Below are 21,838 nucleotides of genomic sequence, written 5' to 3'. Positions count from 1 at the left end.
CTATCATAAAGTGCTTCATATGGAGGCATCTCGATGCTTGACTGATAACTGTTGTTGTAGGCAAATTCAATTAAAGGCAAGTGTGAGTCCCAACTTCCCTCAAATTCAATCACACAAGCCCTAAGCATGTCCTCTAAAATCTGAATGATCCTTTCAGACAGGCCATCTATCTGTAGATGGAATGCTGTACTGAAGTTTAATCTAGTTCCTAGGGCTTTTTGGAGACTACCCCAGAATCTAGAAGTGAACCTAGGATCTCTATTAGACACAATAGACACTGGCATTCCATGCAACCTCACCACTTCATCAATGTATAGTTTGGCCAATCTTTCTAGGCTGTAATCCATCCTCACTGGCAAAAAGTGTGTAGACTTGGTCAATCTATCAACAATAACCCAAACTGCATCATGATTCTTTTGTGTACATGGAAGTCCTGTCACGAAATCCATAGTGATTCTTTCCCATTTCCACTCGAGAATTGACAATGGCTGTAGCAACCCTGCAGGCACTTGGTGTTTTGCCTTTACTTGTTGACAAGTTAGACATTTGGCAACATATTCTGCAATGTCTTTCTTCATTCCTCTTCACCAATAGTGCTCTTTCACACTTCTGTACATTTTAGTTCCACCAGGGTGCATTGCAAAAGGTGAATCATGTGCTTCCTTTAAAATGGTCTGCCTCAGTTCAACATTCTCAGGAATGCACATTCTGCCCTTATATAACAACAAGCCCTCATCATTTACTGATAATTCTGGTTTCTTGTCATCCCAAGCCTCTTCCATTAACTTGACATACTTATCATCATTCTGTACAATTGATTTAATTTGTTCTGCCAGCATTGGCTTCACTTGCCAAGTAGCTACCATCTGCCCATCTTCATTAATCTCCAAATTAGCATGTAATGCCCTTAACTCATGCACCATGGACAATGGAGAAACCCTCAAACCAGCCATAGTCTTGCAACCTAAAGCATCAGCTACAACATTAGCTTTTCCAGGCTGATAGTCTATCAAACAATCATAATCTTTTATTAGCTCTAACCATCTCCTTTCCTCAAATTTAACTCCTTTTGTGTGCCCAAGTACTTCAAACTTTTATGATCTGTGTATATATAACATCTCTCCCTATACAAGTAATGTCTCCAGATCTTCAAGGCAAAGATAATGGCTGGCAGCTCCAAGTCATGCGTGGGATAATTCCTCTCATGCGGTTTAAGCTGGCGTGAAGCATAGGCAATGACGTTTTTATCTTGCATTAACACACAACCTAATCCGTTATGAGAAGCATCACTATATATGGTATACTCCTTACCCAAAGTGAGTAAGGTTAAGACTAGAGCTTTAGTTAAACGCCTCTTTAACTCATCAAAACTTTCCTGGCACCGATCAGTCCATTGAAATTTTACATCCTTCCTAAGTAGCTTGGTCAGTGGAGATACTAGCATGGTGAATCCCTTCACAAACCTTCTATAATACCCAACTAAACCAAGGAAACTCCGAACTTCTGTGACATTTTTAGGTGGCTTCTAATTAAGAATGGCTTCTACTTTGCTAGGATCCACCTGGATACCCTCTGCAGATACAATTTGCCCTAAAAATGTAATCTCCTTTAGCCAAAACTCACATTTCGATAGTTTGGCATACAACTGCTTCTCCCTCAAAGTCGGTAATACTATCCTCAAGTGCTTGTCATGTTCCTTTGCATTCGTTGAGTACACCAAAATATCATCAATAAACACCACAACAAACTGGTCCTAATATGGCCTGAAGATAGTATTCATTAGGCCCATAAAAGTAGCTGGAGCATTAGTCAACCCAAATGGCATTACCAAGAACTCATAGTGGCCATACCGAGACCTAAAGGTAATTTTAGGAATACTTTGCTCTTGCACCCTCAATTGGTAGTAGCCCAATCTCAAGTCAATTTTGGAGAATACAGTTGCATCCTTCAACTGATCAAACAAATCATCGATTTGTGGCAGAAGATATCTATTCTTTATGGTCACCTTATTCAACTGTCTGTAGTCTATGCATAGGCAGAGAGTACCATCCTTCTTTTTCACAAATAATACTGGTGCTCCCCAAGGTGACACGCTAGGGCGGATGAAACCCTTATCTAATAATTCCTGCAATTGTACCTTCAACTCTTTCAACTCAGCAGGTGCCATCCTCTAAGGAGTGATGGAGATTGGCTCCACACTAGGCATAGTCTCAATTTCAAACTGCACCTCTCTTTCTAGAGGCAATCCTAGCAATTCTTCCAGAAAGACATCCGAAAAATCCCACACAGTAGGAATATCTTTAAGATCTGGACTCCCCACCTGGGTGTCTATCACATGAGCTAGATAAGCTTCACATCCCTTTCTAATCATCTTTCAAGCAAGTGTAGCTAAAATGATGTTGGATGGCAACAACTGCTTCTCCCTGTGTATCACTACGTCTGCATACTCGGGAAGACTAAAAGTGACTTTCTTCATTCTAAAGTCGATCATGGCGTGATGCCTGGCTAACCAATTCATGCCCAAGATGATATCATAATCTCAGAAGAGCATGTCAATTAAGTTTGATAGAAATGTATGTCCTTGGATCACCAAAGGACAATCCTTGTACAATTTGTTCACCCTAACCTTTTGCCCTAAGGGACTAGTCACTAGAACATCATAATCCATTTTCAAGCAAGGAATTCTACTCCCTGAACAACCAACACAAGGAGATTTCCCTCCATTAGTCCTTATTTACGATGTAATGCACTATATATATCAATAATGACAATTGAGCAGTTGTACTTATCAAAATTGTTCAAACATACAATTTCAAAACTTGTATAAAAACCAAAGCTCTGATACTACTTAACATGTCACACCCTATCCCTTGTAAGGCATGACATGTTCCCATAGCATACCTAATGAATTACCGAACTCCACCTACAGATAACCCATTAGTTATGTTATAAAGGATTTTAAAATAAACCATAACTTTTTATCTTATCAATTGTTTTGCAGAAAACTGCATGAGAATAGTTAAAATTCCATGTAAACATTCATTGGAAATAATGATAGACTAAATACTGCAAAAGTTACATTTTCATAAGTCTCAAAGTAAAATACAAATTAGTTACAAACTCAAAATGTGATAGCAATGCAATGCTTTTAAATACAAACTGCTCAATGTCCGTACATCCACACATATAAGTACAAAATACATCAAAAGGAAATTACAGGGGTATACCTACAATATATACCCACAAACAATACTAAATGCTGCTTCTAAGTCTCTCACTCGGCAACCTTCTCCTTTCCCTTGCCTGCTACATCATAAAGAAGCTATCGCTGAGTATATCACTCAGTGGTGCACAACTAATAACTTTAAAACTTAAGGTAAAACACAATTTGTCAAAGCATAAAATCACATTTTTCTTAAGCATGAAAACTTCACAATAGTTCTAAGTTCATAAGAGCCATTTATTAGAATAACATTTCAAATGAGAAATCACACTTCGTAAATCACAATTCACAAAGCATTAGTGTTGTTAACATCAACACACAGTTTAGGTCATGACACAAAATTTCACAATTAGTGCCGTGTTGTACACCACGAAAAAGCAATCTCAACCTCACTAACCGTTATTAATGAGGGAAAGGCTAGCTAGCTAATGAGAAAGGCTAGCTAGCTAATGAGTACGTGTAGTCTTATCCCACTAACCGTTATTAATGGGATACATAATCAATATCAATTATCAACCCCAAGTAGCCGTTACTACTGGGGAGTTTTGAAAGGGACTGTCATGCTAACTATGGTTTCAAAACAATTTTCAAAAATTTCCCACTCAATAATCACATTTATAAACCAATAAATACATTTAAATCCATCATAATATCCATATAAAGGTGCCAACACCCAAATTACTTAAATGCAAGAGAAAAACCATATTTCAGTCAAAGTAAACTCGTTTAAAGCAAACTCATTCAATTTAAAATATTCCAAGCAATTTACAAGTTTAAAAATGAAGAAAAGGTTAGTTGTGCACAAACCTTTAATAATTCTCTTCCCTTGTTACCTACTTCTTGTCCGTTCTAACTTCTTTTTCTACTAAAAATACACAAATAGAATACCTCAAAACCAATCTCAATTGCTGCTAAGAACTCATTACATGCATGCCTAATGTATCCCAAGTTAGCTTTGCAAATTTTAGAATATTTTGGTTTTGGGATAGCTTGGTGCCCCAATTTTTGAACCCAATTTTTACCTAGTTTTGATCATAATTTGGTTAGGTGTTCTTCATGAAAATTGTTCATCTAGGTCTTAACTTTATTTTCCTTTTTTAATTGCCTAATTCGGAGCTGTGTAGCTCAAGTTATGCCCAAAACATGATTACTATTCACGTCATTGTTCATGCTGTAGATTTAGTTCTTGCAGATTTATCAATCCAAATTTATTCAGCAATTTGATCAAGTTAAGTCCATAATTTGGTCTAATGTTCTTCATACAAAATGTTCTACTATGTCTTAGGTTTCCAGGGGTTCAAGAATTGCCTAAATCGGAGTTTTCTAAAGAGAGTTATGGCCATGCAAACTTTACTGTTCATATGGTAAATTTGCAGTTCTGCAGATTTGGTGATTCAACTTTGCTCAGCAATTTGATTGGGTTAAGTCCATAATTTGGCCTCAAATTCTTCATATGAAATGTTCTACTATGTCTTAGGTTTCCATCAGTTTAAGAATCGCCTAAATCGGAGTTTTCTAGAGAGAGTTATGGCCATGCAAATTTTACTATTCATATGGTTAAATTCTGCAGGTTCCAGAATTGTGTGTCTAAGTTCAAGCCAAGGTTTAGGCAATTTCTAGGCAGTTTCTGAGGTGGGTCTCTTCATGAAAATTCTAGCCCTATGTCTTAAGTTTCATTTCCAATTGGTTTCACACCAATTAGAGTTGTGTAGCTCAATTTATGGGCTGTCAAACACACTGAACTCAGTGTGCAAATTCTACCCTAGGTTTAAAATTTTCATTTCTTCAATTATTCCCTCTAACCAACCTCAATTCATATTTAATTCACCCAAAATGACTATAATTTAGCATTGAAACATCAATGGCACTTCCTAGCACAAACCCCATAATTTTCAAATACCAAAGTTTGCAATTTTTCCTAATCCTACCATTTAATTACTTCCATTCATCAACCCAATATCAATTCAAACTAAATAAACCTCAAATGATCATAATTTAACACTACACACACCAATTTCACTCTCTAGCACTAAAACCCAATTTTCCTATGAACCTTAATCTCCCATAATTAAATTTATGCACATTTCATGCAATTTCTTTGCTCTAATCATGCATACTACTTTAACTAAGCTTGATTTCATCATCATTTTCATTGAAATATATCAAACCCTAATTTTTTTCCAATTTGGCCAAAACCCTAGTTTAGGTTCCATGCATGTTTCCTTTCATTTTCTTATGAAATTCCATCATAATCTAACTTAATTTAAGGTTTGTATGACAAAATGAGCATTAAAGAACTTACCTCTTGATGACTTCCTTCCAACTCTCAAAATCTTTAATTTTCTTCTAATCTCTTGTTTCCCCTTGCTTTTAATCTCTAAATCAAATATTAATTTGATGCTCTCTACCAATTAGATGCAAAAACCCATAGAGGAAAAGCAAGGAATTGAGTTTTGAGAATGGGTGTCAATGGAGAAAAAAGGAAGAAGAAGAAAGAAAGAAAGAGAGAAGGAGAGAGAGTGGGTGGTAACTAAATGGGAAAGAAAGGGAGGGTTTTGTCTTCTTTTATACTTATTTATTCCTTTTTAATTCATTTAATGAGTTGTCCAAAGCCCATTGGTCCCTTAAATTTTAATTAGGTCAAAAATGAAATTTAAATTCTAGATTTTTGCCTCTTTTATTTTCTTTTCACTTTTACTCTAATTTTTCCCTCAATATTTCTTCATAATTCAATATTTTATTTTTATTTAATTTAATTTACGTTTTGGTCAAAAGTCAACTCTTGAAGTGAATTGACCAAAATGCCCCTCATTAGGTCATAGTCCTTCTTTTTTTATTTTTTTATTTTTTTTTGATACCCGTTAAATCCTTAGGTCTTTGGTTCACTTGAATTTTTATTGTGTCTATCTCAATTAATTTTCTATTTATTTTTGATTCTTAAGGCGTCTTTGAATAGTACTAGTCATGGATAAAAAATGATACTATTCATAACTCAGAGGTTCGGGGTGTTACACCAGATGTGTTCCCTGAAGAATTGCCTAGCTTACCACCAGAAAGGAAAGTTGAATTTTCTATTGAGATACTGCCGGGTACAACACCAATCTCTATTGCTCCTTATAGGATGGCACCTACTGAGTTAAAAGAGCTGAAAATCCAGTTGCAGAAGTTACTGGATAAGGGGTTCATACGCCCCAGTGTGTCACCATGGGGAGCTCCAGTGTTGTTTGTGAAGAAGAAGGATGGGACTTTGAGGTTATGCATCGATTACTGGCAGTTGAATAAAGTGACTATGAAGAACAAGTATCCGTTGCCTATAATTGATGACTTATTTGATTAGTTGAAAGGAGGAGTCTTTTCTAAAATTGATCTCAGATCAGGGTATCATCAGTTGAGGGTGAAGGATGCAGATGTACCAAAGACTGCATTCAGGACCCATTATGGGCATTATGAGTTCATGGTGATGCCCTTTGGCCTAACAAATGCACCAGCAGCATTCATGGACCTTATAAACTGTATCTTCTATCCATACCTAGATCGGTTCATAGTGGTCTTTATTGATGATATTTTGGTGTATTCCAAGACAAGGGAAGAACATGATGAACCTTTGATAATTGTCCTGCAAACCCTGAGAGAAAAGAAACTGCATGCTAAGTTGTCCAAGTGTGACTTCTGGTTGAATGAGATTGCATTCCTTGGACACATAGTGTCAACTGATGGGATTAGAGTGGATCCCAAGAAAATAGAAGCAGTGATGGAATGGAAGCCTCCCAGAAATACAACTGAGGTCAGAAGTGTCTTGGGGCTAGCTAGGTATTACAAAAGATTTGTGAAAGGTTTCTCTTTAATAGTTGCTCTAATGACTAAGTTGTTACACAAGAATAACATATTTGACTAGAATGACAAGTGTCAGGACAGTTTTGAGAAGTTGAAGGCTATGTTGACAGAGGCACCAGTGTTAACACAGCCAGTGTCGGAAAAGGACTTTGTGGTCTATAGTGATGCCTCGTATAATGGGTTAGGGCGTGTATTGATGCAAGAGGGGAAGGTGGTCGCCTATGCTTCCAGGCAGCTAAGGCCACATGAACAGAATTACCCTACCCATGATCTAGAACTTGCAGTAATTATCTTCACACTGAAGATATGGAGGCACTACTTGTATGGTGAAAAGTGCTACATTTACACGGACCACAAGAGTCTGAAATATTTGCCAACCCAGAAGGAGCTCAACCTTAGACAGAGGCGATGGATTGAGTTTCTGAAGGACTATGATTGTGTGATTGACTACCATCCTGGGAAGGCAAATGTAGTTGCTGATGCTTTAAGCAGAAAATCCATCACAACTTTGAGATCATTGAATGCCCGTCTATCCTTGGCTCGAGATGGAGCTATTTTGGCTGAGTTACAAGTGAGGCCAAATCTGCTATAGCAGATTTTAGAGGGGCATAAGGTAGATGAGAATTTAATGACTACTATGAGTAAAATCTCAGAAGGGAAGGCAACTGACTATGAGGTGAAAGCTGATGGATGTTTGTACTACAAAGGAAGAGTGTGTGTACCAGATGATGGGGAATTGAAAGCCAGTATTCTAAAGGAGGACACCAGTGTTTATGCATGCACCCAGGAAGTACAAAAATATATCATGATCTGAAACTTCATTATTGGTGGCTTGGTATGAAGAAGGACATAGCTGACTATGTGACTAAATGCTTGACATGTCAGCAAGTCAAGGCAGAACATCAAGTTCCATCGGGTTTGCTACAGCCCATACGCTTACCTGAATGGAAATGAGATCGAGTCACCATGGATTTTGTAAGTGGTCTACCTCTCTCCCAGAAGAAGCATGACACAATATGGGTGATAGTAGATAGATTGACGAAGTCAGTACACTTTCTGCCAATTAGGAATGACTACTCACTATAGAAGTTAGCAGAATTGTATATCAATGAGATAGACTGCATGGAATTCCACTTTCCATCATATCTAATCGAGACCTAAGGTTTACATTGAGATTTTGGAAGAAGTTGCATGAATCCTTGGGTACACAACTCCACTTTAGCACAGCTTTTCATCCTCAGATGGATGGGCAATCAGAAAAAGTAATCCAGGTTTAAAACCAATTAAATTAATACAAATATTGAACTGAAATGATAATAATAACATGAAATATATGGTAGGTCCTTGAGGATATGTTGAGGAGTTGTGTCATTGAGTTTGAGGGAAGTTGGGATAGATACCTCCCGCTGGCAGAATTTGCATACAACAATAGCTACCAAGCTAGCATCCAAATGGCCCCGTATGAAGTACTGTATGGGAGGAAATGTAGAACTCCAGTGTGTTGGACTGAATTAGGCGAAGACAAACTGGTAAGGCCAGACCTAGTGAAACAGACTGAGAAGAAGGTAAAGCTAATTAAAGCCAATCTGAAGGTTGCCTCAGACAGAGAAAAGTCCTATGCCGACCTGAAGAGAAAAGAGATAGAATATGCAGTTGGCGACAAAGTGTTCCTTAAGGTATTATTGTGGAAGAAGGTACTAAGATTTAGAAGAAAAGGTAAGTTAAGCCCTAGGTTCATTGGCCCATATGAAGTCATTGAACGTGTGGGTCCAATGGCCTACAGGCTAGCTTTACCATCAGAGCTGGACAAGATCCACAATGTATTCAATGTATCTATGCTAAGAAGATACTGCTCAGATCCTTCACATGTCATCACCATGGAAGAAATTGAAGTACAATCGGATTTGACATATGAAGAAGAACCCATACGGATCCTGGCTTGGGAAATGAAATAGTTGAGGAATAAGCAGATTCCACTAGTGAAAGTGCTTTGGAGGCACCACAACACTGAGGAGGCAACTTGGGAAAGTGAAGAGACGATGAGGCAACAGTTCCCTCAACTATTTGCATCAGGTAAATTTTGAGGACGAAATTTAAATTAGAGGGGAAGAGTTGTAACACCCTCACTGTAGCAATTCTGTACCTTCTACTGTTCCGGTAACCGGTGTCAGTCCGAACAGCTAGAACGTCTAGAAAAAAAAAACATTTAGACTAAAGTGAGGAACCATAATTAACTCAAATATTAATAAGAAAAATTTTAAAAAAATTTTAGAAATAAAATACAACCAAGTTAAATGAGCCGGCGCCCTAGCAATGGGTAACCCAGTGGGAAGTTGTGGTCCTCCCAACTAGAAGCCCTAAACCTAGGAGAAAATTCATAAAATAATTTTTGGGATTCCAGAGAAGTCATTGAGGTTTCTATGGCATTAGAATGCCAAGAAAATGCTTAGAAAAATTTTTAAATCAGTATAGACGATTTTGGCTGAATAAGCCAAATGGAGGGCATTTTGGTCATTTCGTCTTCAGAGATGATTTTTGGCCGACTTGTTCATTTAAGTAAATAATTATTATGATCTAAAATATGAATAAATATTGCTAAAAATTTAATTGAAAATTAATGGAAAGAAAAAAAAATGAAGAAAAATGGGACTTTTGACATCATATGATGTCATTTAAAATCCTCTCACCCAATCACATTGTGACACATGGCAATAACTCATTTAAAATGACTAAATGGGCAGAAAATGAAAGAAAACAAATCATTTTCTTCCATCTTCATCAGCTGGCTGAACTAGCTCCAAGGTATTCCACCATTGCCATCCCCAACCAAGCTTCCTTTCCCACCATTTTACACCATAAAATCCCTTGCTCCTTTCATTAAAAATTTTCCTTACACCTAGAGCAAGTCTTGGGTAACAAAAAGAAGGAGGAAAAGAGAAGTTCTCAAGCTTTGGAAATTAGCTAAATCAAGGTTAGTGCCCAATTTAGTTTCTCTCTTACTCAATTCATGTTTAAGGACATGATATAAGTTGAAATTGTAAGTTTAATGCATAAATTGAACATTGAGAACTTGGAGACTTGAACAAAATTAGGGTTTGCTCATGTAATGGTATATGAACATTTTAATGGTCAATTAGTGACCATTTGACTATATGTGAGGAGGAATTGAAGTGATTTAAGACAATGGAATTGAGGTTAGGCATGCTGCCTTTGGTGACCTGCAGGACTGGGTGTGAGTCTAGCAGCTTTAGGCAGCTATAACTGGAGTTGTGTAGGTTCAATTGGTGCAAGGATAATTGGACATGAAACTAGACACATAATGGCACAACTTTGGTAAAGAAATCCTGCCCAGCAAGTTGACCTAAAAACTACCCTAATCCAGGTGACCAATATGCAGTTCCTGAAAAATGACCAAATGAATAGTATTCATTCATTTGGTCATAACTCAGTGTAGAAAGACCTGAATTTTTACTAGTAGAAAGCTGAGATATAGCCCTACAACTTTCATGAAGAAAACAAACTTAAATTTTGACAATAACATGTCCAAAAACTGACCTGCATTTAGTGTATAAAAAACTATAGAATTAATTCTGCTTAGAAATTCTAAAAAAATTGCAATCCAGCCAGTTATGGTGTTTAAGCCATAACTTGAGCTGAAAAACTCCAAATGGAATGATTCAAAAAAAGAAATGTAACTAGACACAATAAGGAACAACTTTGATGAAGAACATTTAGCCAAATTCTCACTATAGAATGGCCTAATGGAACAGTGAACTCTAGCACCCAAAACTAAAATTTCTGATTTATTCACCATTGGTTAGAAGTATGGATTGACAACTAACGCCAATACTTTTGGGAACCAAAATGTGGTAAATTTATGTGATTAGGACTTATGTAGCTATTATGCATTGGAAAGTCAATAATTTGACCTAAATAGTAAAATGAATAGTAACCTTACATGTAAAGCATGAAAATTCAATCAATAACTTGGTAATGTGCCCTAGTACACTTAGTAAGATTGGTTTGGATAGGTTGGCATGCCAATAGGGTTCAGTTAGCATTACTGCACATGGCATTATGCCATTCTATAATTTTATGGCTTTTAGCCATTCTAAAATTATGGTGATACTTGGCCTTGTGCCTAATAATTATTATAGCTTATTAGTTGTTCTGTTGCACACCAGGTGATACATATGTGACCGATGGTGTGACGGCCCGAGGTACTTGGTACCTAGTGCCAGTTTACCCATTTATCCAGTCCAGTCATCCAGTATAGGTTACTTGAGCAACCTAAAATGAAAGTTAATAAATTTAATGAAATAATGGATATAACAAATACCAAATAAATAAGACTACAAATAATTATCAAAAATTTATCTGCATGAGACATCAATATACACACTACATATTTATTTTCTTTTAGTTCTTTTTATTTTATTATTGGCACCACTAAGCATTATTACTTAGCGCGTCGCTTTTTGCCACGCGTAGGTTCTGAAGAGGCAGACAGAGAGCCCAGCACACCACAGACTGGGTGAGGTCACAGATCTGCATAGAGTCAGAGTCACCTCTCATCTGCAGTGCATCAGTGGTAGGACCTTTAGGTCCCTTCTGATTTTTTTTTTTTTTTGCATTTTGTAATGGGTAGTAGTTTATGATTTGTAAATTATGAACTCATGTAAATAGTAAATTTATGTAATCATTTGTTGATATACATATTTTGTAAAATTTCATTAATTAATATAGTTTGAGAATATTTTCATGAAATTAAATTAAATTTTGATCTAAATGAAATTGTGGATTTATGTTGAAAACTTGAGATGGTTGTGATTGTTGAAAATTGTTGAGACCATGTTGATGGTTATTGAGTTTGAGAATATGGATGAATGTTTTGGAAGTGTTTTTCACAGGTTCCGAAGAACTGTTTTCTCCATTTTTAGCCGGTACTCTGCCAGATTTTCTATAAAATTTTCAGAACTTCAAATAAATTTATAATATCAATAAATGACTTAAATGAGTTAAATTTCACAATTGCACTTCATAACCATGAAGAAATAAATTAAGGAAGGATAAAAATAATTGAAATAAAATATGGTGTTCCGGTACACTGTGTGGCATATCTTATTCGGCTACACTGTAGACGGTTAAGGGGTGTCACATGCTCTATTCCAACAAATGGCTAGAAATATACCAGTCCAAGCCCTAATTCAGGCACTAGTAGTCAACCTCAACCATTGGCACGACAGTATGACAAACTGATAAAATATGGGGCAACTAAATTCAGGGGAATAGTAGATCCATTGGAAGCTGAACAGTGGTTGGAACGAATGGAAAGAGTTTTCAAGAAACTGCACTGCACATATGAGTTAAAATTTGAGTATTCAGTTTCTTTGCTACAAGGGGATGCATATGAATGGTGAAAGACCATCCCCAATAGTTTGGTGGAACCCTCTATGCTGACTTGGGATGACTTCTTCAGAGAATATAGGCAGAAGTACATCCCAAACACATATGTTGATATGAAACTATAAGAATTCTTGAGTCTGAAGCAAGGGGACAAAACGGTGGCAGAATATGAGAGGGATTTTTCCAGGCTGAGTCACCATGTTGGGAGTCTACTCACCACCAGCAGAGATCGATGCAAACGATTTGAGGTTGGATTGAGATCGAGTTTGAGACTGCAAGTGGTTGGGTTTTGACATGAAAATTTCTCAGAGTTGATTTCACAAGCCCTGGAGCTAGAAAGAATTGAAATTGAAGGGACAGTTAAAAAGGGAACAGAGGAAAAAAAGAAGAGTAGGAAGACTTTGGGCCAAGCTTCTGGTAGTGGATCAAGAAAGAGGAAATATTTTGGAGGATCTAGCTCTCGCAAGTCTGGTAGAGGGAGATCCTCAGGATAGAGGCCACCTAAGTCTACCCAACAGACACCTAGAAGTGCATTGTCAGTCCGTCTCTGTGAGACATGTAGTAAAACCCATAGAGGGGTATGCTACAAGGCCATTGGCGCTTGCTATAATTGCTGTGGTATGGGGCACTTTGCTGAGGATTGCACTAGTGCCCGCAGATTTGGGCCACCTACTACCACTGAAGGGTCAGTTTAAGGTTTTGCCATAAGAGGTTCACAATCAGCTAGCAGAAGCAGAGGCAGAGGCAGAAGCAGTACCTCGGGTAGCCAGGGCATAGTAAACCAGCCATAGCCAAGTGGTGCACCAGCTAGAGTGTATACAATGCATTAGAGAGAGGAGGCTGAGACATCAGATGTAGTAGCTGGTAATTTCTCCATCTTTGAACAAGTTGCTTATGTATTGTTTGACCTTGGCTCCACACACTCATATTTTAGTGATATCATTGTTTGTTCTACTACTATTCCCTGCTTGAAAATGGATTTTGATGTGTTAGTGACTAGTCCATTAGGCTAAGAGGTCAGGGCAAATAAGTTGTATAAGGATTGTCTGTTGGTGATCCAAGGACATACATTTTTGTCTGATTTGATTGAAATACCCTTCAGAGATTATGACATCATCTTGGGCATGGATTGGTTAGCCAGGGATCATGCTATGATTGACTGTAGACAAAAGACAGTCACTTTTAGTCTCCTTCAGTATGGTGATGTAGTAATACATGGAGAGAGGTAGTTATTGCCATCAACTCTCATTTCGGCTGCACTTGCTAGAAAAATGATTCGGAAAGGGTGTGAAGCATATTTGGCCCATGTGATAGACACCCAAGTGGGGAGTCCAAGTCTGAAGGATATCCTTACAATATGTGACTTTCTGGATGTCTTTCCTGAAGAATTATCAGGATTACCTCTGGAAAGAGAGGTGCAATTTGAAATAGAGGTTATGCCTGGTGTGGACCCAATCTCCATCACTACATATAGAATGCACCTGCTGAGTTGAAAGAGCTAAAGGTGTAGTTATAGGAATTACTTGATAAGGGCTTCATTCACCCTAGTGGGTCACTTTGGGGAGCACTAGTTTTGTTTGTTAAGAAGAAGGATGGCGCTCTCTGTCTGTGTATCGACTACAGACAGTTGAATAAGGTGACCATAAAGAATAGATATCCCTTGCCTTGAATAGATGATTTGTTTGATCAGTTGAAGGATGCAGCTGTGTTCTCCAAAATTGACTTGAGATCGGGTTATTATCAATTGAGAGTGTAGGAGCAGAGCATTCCAAAAACTACTTTCAGGACTCGATATTGTAACGTCCTCACTTTACGTAGTCCATACATTCTGCTGCTCTAGTGACCTAATGTCGATCCGGACAATCAGGATGTCTGAAACTACACTTCAGTGATAATAAACAGGCATATAATGATGAAATAAATAATAAAAAAATAAAAAAAATTAAGGAAAAATAAAAAGAGAGGAAATGAAACTAGGTTAAACGAGCCGGCATCGTAGCGATGGGTGACCGCATCGGGAAGTTACGGAGAAGGCAATTGCTGACCCCAGGACCACGAGGAACCCTCATAAATAATTTTCGGGATATAATTAAAGGCCTATAGAGGTATAATTGACATTAGAAATGTCAAAGAAAAATTAATGAATTAGTACAAAGAAAAACAAAAAATCAAGAAACTGACAAAAATCAGTGTTATCAAAAAATAAAAAATATAACCCGAGAAGGGGTATTTTGGTAATTTGACACCTAGAGTTGACTTTTAACCTAAATATCCATTAAAAATAAGTAGTATTAAATTTTGAAAATGCCATGAAAATGAGAAACTTGACATATAATGTAAATAGTGAGAAATTAGAGTGTTACTTGCAATTAGGGAAACTTAGGATTATTTAAATGCTTAATTAAAATTAAGTGGAGCACTAAGGGGACTATTTAAACATTAGTGGACAAGAGGGGCAGCACTAACATTTATTTTCAACCTTTATCTTCAAATTGCCAAATTCCCTTCTTAAAGAAAACACCATTGCCGTCCAAGCTTGGAGCTCTCATCTACCTATGATTCAACCATGCAAACTTCAAGCCTCCTTCATTAAAAGTTGTCCATACACCTTAGGGAAGAGATAGGGAGCAAGAAAGAAAGGTTTTGGTGAGGTTTTAGCAAGCTCCAATAAGAGGTAAGTGCTTATTTTCTTCCCTTACTTAACTAAAGTTTGTGTTGAGGTTATGGGGAGTATTTTGGTTGAAAAATTTGAAAGAAATTGTTGAGTTTGCAATCTGCCCATTTTAGGCAGCCATGGGAGGTGAGCTTGCTTGAGTTTTTCTGACATTAAATTGGTGGGAATTGATGGGAATTAGTGTTGGTTGAGTCAATGTAACACCCCTAATTGTATAGCCTAGTATATTTCACTATTCCAGTGACCGGTGTCGGTCCAAATGATTAAGGGGATTAGAACCACACCTAAGACAACTAGATAAGACCAGAATACAAATAATTAGTAATTGTCAATTGGTTAAGTATAAATAAGAAAAAAAGAACACAAGAAGTTAAATGAGCCGAGAGTCACAGCGATGGGTGACCTTCTCGGGAATGACTGCGAGGTCGATTTAAACTCAAATTTCAAACCATAAAATATGACGCACAGTCCTTAGGACTATTGCAAACATAGTGGAAAAGAGAAAATCATGAAAAAGAATTGTTAAGTCGGTCAAATAATTAAATCAGGGATCCGAAAGAAATATTGAATTATTTACAAACCGGGTCGAACCGGCGAGGGGCAATTTGGTCAATTGACCTCTAGAGCTGACTCCTGATCTAACTGTCAAATAAAATCGGAGAAAAGAAATTTTCAAAATTGAGAATTAAATTAAAAGAACTAATGGAAAAATAAATGAAAAAAAAAGAAGAAAAAGAAAAAGTGAAAAAGTTATTACATCATGCATGACATCATGCATGATGCAATAAACTTAATTATTAAATATTAAAAAAATGTGGGATAATTATGTAGTAATTAAGTTAAAATTTATATAAAAAAGAAAAAAAAAGTTGTCTTCTTCATCTTGTTGCCGCCCCACTTCTCTCTCACCCTCTCCCTCTCAAAATCTCCATGAAAACTTATTTTTGAGCTTGAAAAAACCAAAATTTAGCCATAGAAATTGCAAGTTCCATAATTAAACCTTGTTTGGGCAACTAGAAAGGAAGATTGATCAAGAAAGTTTGAAAGAAAAGTGAAAGAATTGGGTGGTTGAATTTCAAAGAGAAGGTTAGTAAGCTAAACTTTGAATTTCTAGTTGAATTATTGTGTTTATAGTTGAATAAACCTAGAAATATATTTAAAATGAAAAGAAAACATCTTTGGAGGACTACGTGTGATTTCGGCCAGCCATAGATTTATGAGAATATGATGTGTTTTGATTGAATTAAAAGTGTATGTAAGCTTAAATGAGTGTGTAGGCAATGTGTATACATTTTAATTTCAAGAATTAAGTCAAGTAGCGAAGTTAGGGTTTTGGACCTAGGGTTTGGGAGAAAAAATTTTGAGAATTGGTCAAATGGTGTGTTTGACCTTGTTTGAGCTAAAAAATGGTCATATGTGTGGTGTGTAGAAAGTGTGGGAATCAAGTGGAAATTCGGATTGTTTATGGGCATTTTGCAGGCAGCAGGACCAAGGTCACTTTCAAAGGACCAAAACTGTAAATTTACTAACCCAATTGGTGTGAGGTCAATTGGGAATGAAACTAGATACAAAATGGTACATTTTTCATTCAGGAATCATGCCCAGAAAATGACTAAAACCTAGTGAACAAATTGACCAAATTTGGACTTAGGTATTCTGCCCTGTACAAAAATGATCAAATGAACAGTTTTTGTTCATTTGGCCATAACTTGGGTTAGGCAGGTCTAAATGACCTAAAATTTTACTAGTAGAAAGTTGAGCTATAGCCCTACAACTTTCATGAGGAACACAAACCCAAATTATGCCCTTAACCAAGTCATTTAGCCACCCAAAATATTAGTGACCTAAAACTGCCAGAACCAGTTTTAGTGCCCAGAAAATCTAGGTTAGACCAATCTGGCCAGCCATGTTCAAATGGCTATAACTTGAGCTACAAAACTCCAAATGGAGTGATTCAAAAAGAGAAATAAATTTAAGACAATAAGAAACAATTTCTATGAAGAAAACTTGGCCAAATTCTAACAGCAACATAACGAATGGAACAGTGCAAAATAGGTCACCAAAACTGAAAATTTTAAAGTTTGCCTAAAAGACTTAAGTTTTGAGAAAATAACCAAAACAAAAAAAATTAGTAACCAAAATGTGATATGTGGGTATAATTGGATTTCCCATATTTATTAAGCATAAGAAAGTCTATATTTTGACTTGAATAGTACCATAAATAGTAACCTCAACATGAAAATTTTCAAGAATATAAGTTTAAGCATATTGAGATTAATTATTGGAATTATTATGAGGCAAAGATAATGAGACACTATAAATTTTGTATTTTAGCTGAAAAAGACTCAGAAGGTCTAAGAGACTGAGTCAAGGCCTAGAGGCGACTTACGTCAGGTTTGTGCACAATAAACCCTATTTAAGCATTTTCTCATTGAAAATTTGATTTAGTATGCAGTATGAAATTTTCATGTTAATTATGAGCTTAAGAACTTTTGTGTTGTCACTTTGTGAAAAGAAAATGTGACTTTGGAAATTGATTTGATTTTGCATGCAATATTTAAATAAATTTTTTTAAATTGATTTCTGATTCACACTTAGCATGACAGTGCCTTATTATTCTTCCTCCATTTATGGGGTTGAGATCGATTATTTTCCTCCCTCTCTGGTTTACCAGTTGAGGTTGTAGATCGGATGAGTACTCATTAGCTAGCTAGCCACCTCCCTCATTGATTTCGATTAGTGGGGTTGTAGATTGCTTTGTCGTGGTGTACAACGTAGCAATGATCGAAAATTTTATCTCATGGCTTAAGTTGTGTATGAATTGGCAACACTGTTTATTAAATTATTTGACCAAAATTTTGCTATAATGAGTTTTGATAATTTGTGAAATGTGATTTTGAAATATTTAAATTGTGATTTATCAATGAATGTTTTAAGTACTCCATTTCAAATTTTTATTGTGCGCGACTGAGTATTTTTATACTCAGCGATAGCTTATTTTGCTGTCACAGATAAGGGCAAGGACAAAGCAGCAGAGTGAGCTGCTGAATTAGCAAGGCCTTCGCCGATCTTTTTGTACAGGTATTTAATTATACCTTGTAGTTATTTGATATAAATATTGTAATGTATTATGTATCAATGTAAAGTTGAGCAGTTGTATAATAAATTGTAATAATGATATTTTAAATTTTCTTTTTGTAAATTAAGATCTGTATTTGTAAATTAAGTACTATATGCAATGTGAATGAATTTGTGAAGTATTTTGAGATGACAAATTTTTGGTTGAGTCATGGAATTGAATTAAATTATGTTGACTTGAGTTGATTTGGGTTGGGATTTGTGAAAATAATTATTGGAAGTGTTTTTATAGGTTTTTGAAGAACTATTTTCTCAAAATACAAACGGCACTCTGCCGAAATTTTTATAAAATTTGTGAAAAAATAAAAATGGACAAAAATTTTTACTAGTTTTGAAACTTCAATTAATTGATTTTAATTCCTACCAAAATGCTCACCACTTCCAAAAGGTCAGAAAATAGTTATAAAATCCCTTGTAGGATACTTAATAAGTATCGGTAGGAGGAGTTTGGTAGTTCATTAGGTATTCTACGAGATCATGTTATACCTTACAGAAGGGTAAGGTGTGACATGTTTTAGTGGTATCAGAGCATAGTTTTGCAATGAATTTTGACTATGTATGTGAATATTTCTTTGATAAGTATAACTGCTCAAGTGTCTTTAATTGATACATATGACATATTTATATCATGAATATGCACTAACGGAGGTCAACCTCCTTGTGTTTGATCTGAGGAAGTAGAAATTTTTTTTGGGAAATTGAATGGAAGAGGGAGATCATTCCGTGGAGCAATCTGTCGAGGCTGAGGTCCAAGGGGAAGCCCCAGCACTCCAGAACGTGAGTGGGTTAGCCACTCCAGCTCCTACTCCAGCACCGCAGTTTCCTGCTTAGTTTGCACAGCAGATGGCTGCGTTTTTCCAACAAATGGTGGGAAATGTGCCACTTCAAGCTCAAATGCAAGCACCTGCAGCACAACCACAGCCTCGACTTGGCAATATGAAAAATTAATGAAATTTGGGGTCACCAAGTTTAACGGCACTGTGGATCAAATGGAGGCAGAATAGTGGTTAGAGATAATGGAATGGGTTTTCAGAAAGCTGTAGTGTGTAGAAGAGCTGAAGTTTGAATACTCTGTTTCTATATTGCAAGGGGATGCATATGAATGGTGGAAGACCATCCCCCACATCCTAGTTGAGCCACCTATGCTGACCTGGTCAGACTTTTTGAGGGAGTTTCGATAGAAGTGGGTCCCTGATGCTTATGTGGATATGAAGTTACAAAAATTCTTGAGCTTGAAGCAAGGAGACAAAACAATAGCAGAGTATGAGCGGGACTTTTCAAGGCTAAGTCATTATGCTGGAAGCTTAGTCTCCACCCCCAGAGACAGATGTAAGAGGTTTGAGGCGGGGTTAAAGCCTAGCTTAAGAATGCAAGTTGTGGGATTTAGACACCAGAATTTTTCTGAGCTGATTTCACAAGCCCTAGAACTAGAAAAGATAGAATCAGAAGGGGTAGTGAAGAAGGGCACTCAAGAGAAAGAAAAGACTAAAAAGGCTACTGGTCAAGCACCTGAGAGTGGTTCTGGGAAGAGGAAACAGTTTAGGGGATCCAGCTCTAGCAGATCTGGCAGAGACAGATTCTCTGGCCAAAGACCACCCCGGTCTGGTTAGCAGACCCAGCAGGCATCTCGAGGAGCTTTATCAGTCCGACAGTGTGAGACTTGTGGTAGAACACACGGTGGGGTGTGTTTCAAGGCCATAGGTGCATGTTTTAACTGTAGAAGGAGTAGACATTTTGCTAAGGATTGTACTAGTCCACGCCGATCTGGACGTTCTGCTACATCTGAGGGATCAACCCAAGTCTTTGCACCTAGAGGGTCACAGCCAGCTGGTCGAGGTAGAGGTAGAGGTAGGGGTCTTGGTAGCATTAATGAAAGTCAGAATACTGTTAACCAGCCAGAACCAAGTGGTGCACCAGCCAGAGTCTATACCATGAAACAGAGAGAGGAGGCTGAAACATCAGACGTAGTACCTGGTCTTTTCTCCATCCTTGACCAAGATGCATATGTGTTGTTTGATCCTGGCTCCACACATTCATATGTCAGTGCTAGTATGATTTGTTCTACTGCTATCCAGTGTGTACAAATGGACTATGATGTGCTAGTAACTAGTCCATTAGGTCAGGAGGTTAGAGTTAACAGAATCTATAGAGACTGTCCTTTGGTGATCCAAGGACATGTTTTTCTGTCAGATTTGATTGAAATGCCCTTCAGAGATTATGATATTATCTTGGGCATGGATTGGTTAGCCAGGCATCATGCAATGATTGACTGTAAACTGAAGACAGTTACTTTTGGTCTCCCTCAATATGGTGATGTAGTAATACATGGGGAGAGGCAGTTATCGCCATCAAACATCATTTTAGCTGCACTGGCCAGAAAAAATAATTAGGAAGGGGTGTGAGGCGTACTTGGCACATGTGATAGACACCCAAGTGGGTAGTCCAGCATTGAGGGACATCCCCACAGTATGTGACTTTCCGGATGTATTCCCTGATGAATTGCCAGGATTACCTCCGGAAAGAGAGGTACAGTTTGAGATTGATGTTATGCTTGGTGTGGACCCAATCTCCATAACACCATATAGAATGGCACTAGCAGAACTAAAAGAATTGTAAGTGCAGTTGCAAGAGCTGCTTGACAAGGGCTTCATCTGCCCTAGTGTGTCACCTTGGGGAGCGCCAGTGTTGTTTGTAAAGAAGAAGGATGGCACTCTCCAGTTATGCATTTACTATTAGCAGTTGAATAAGGTGACAATAAAGAATAGATACCCATTGCCCCGCATTGATGATTTGTTTGATCAGTTGAGGGGTGCAGTTGTGTTCTCCAAAATTGACCTGAGATCAGGTTATTATCAGCTGAAAGTACAAGAGCAGAGTATTTCTAAATCTACTTTTAGAACTCGCTATGACCATTATGAGTTCTTGGTTATGCCATTCGGGTTTACTAATGCTCCGACTGCTTTTATGGATCTGATAAACACTATATTCAGACCATACCTCGATCAGTTTGTTGTGGTATTCATAGATGATATATTGGTCTATTCGAGAAGTGCAGAAGAGAATGATAGACAGATGCAGATTGTACTGCAAACTTTGAGGGAGAAACAGCTATACGCCAAATTGTCGAAGTGTTAATTTTGGCTGAAGGAGGTATCCTTTTTGAGGCACATAGTATCAGCAGAAGGTATTAAGGTAGATCCTAGCAAGATAGAAGCTGTCCTTAATTGGAAGCCACCTAGAAATATCACAGAGATTCGCAGTTTTCTGGGGTTAGCTGGATACTACTGCCGTTTTGTGAAAGGGTTCTCCATGTTGGCATCTCCATTGACCAAGCTTCTGAGGAAAAATGTGAAATTTCAGTGGACAGATAAATGCCAGCAGAGTTTTGATGAATTGAAGAGGTATTTGACTGAGGCTCCAGTTCTGATTTACCTACACTGGGTAAAGAATATACAGTTTATAGTGATGCTTCTCACAATGGGTTAGGCTGTGAACTGATGCAAGATCAGAATGTTATTGCTTATGCATCACGCTAGCTAAAACTGCATGAGAGGAACTATCCG

Source organism: Hevea brasiliensis, chromosome 8, assembly GCF_030052815.1.
Source record: "Hevea brasiliensis isolate MT/VB/25A 57/8 chromosome 8, ASM3005281v1, whole genome shotgun sequence".
NCBI lineage: Eukaryota > Viridiplantae > Streptophyta > Magnoliopsida > Malpighiales > Euphorbiaceae > Hevea > Hevea brasiliensis.
This window is presented reverse-complemented; position numbering follows the sequence as displayed.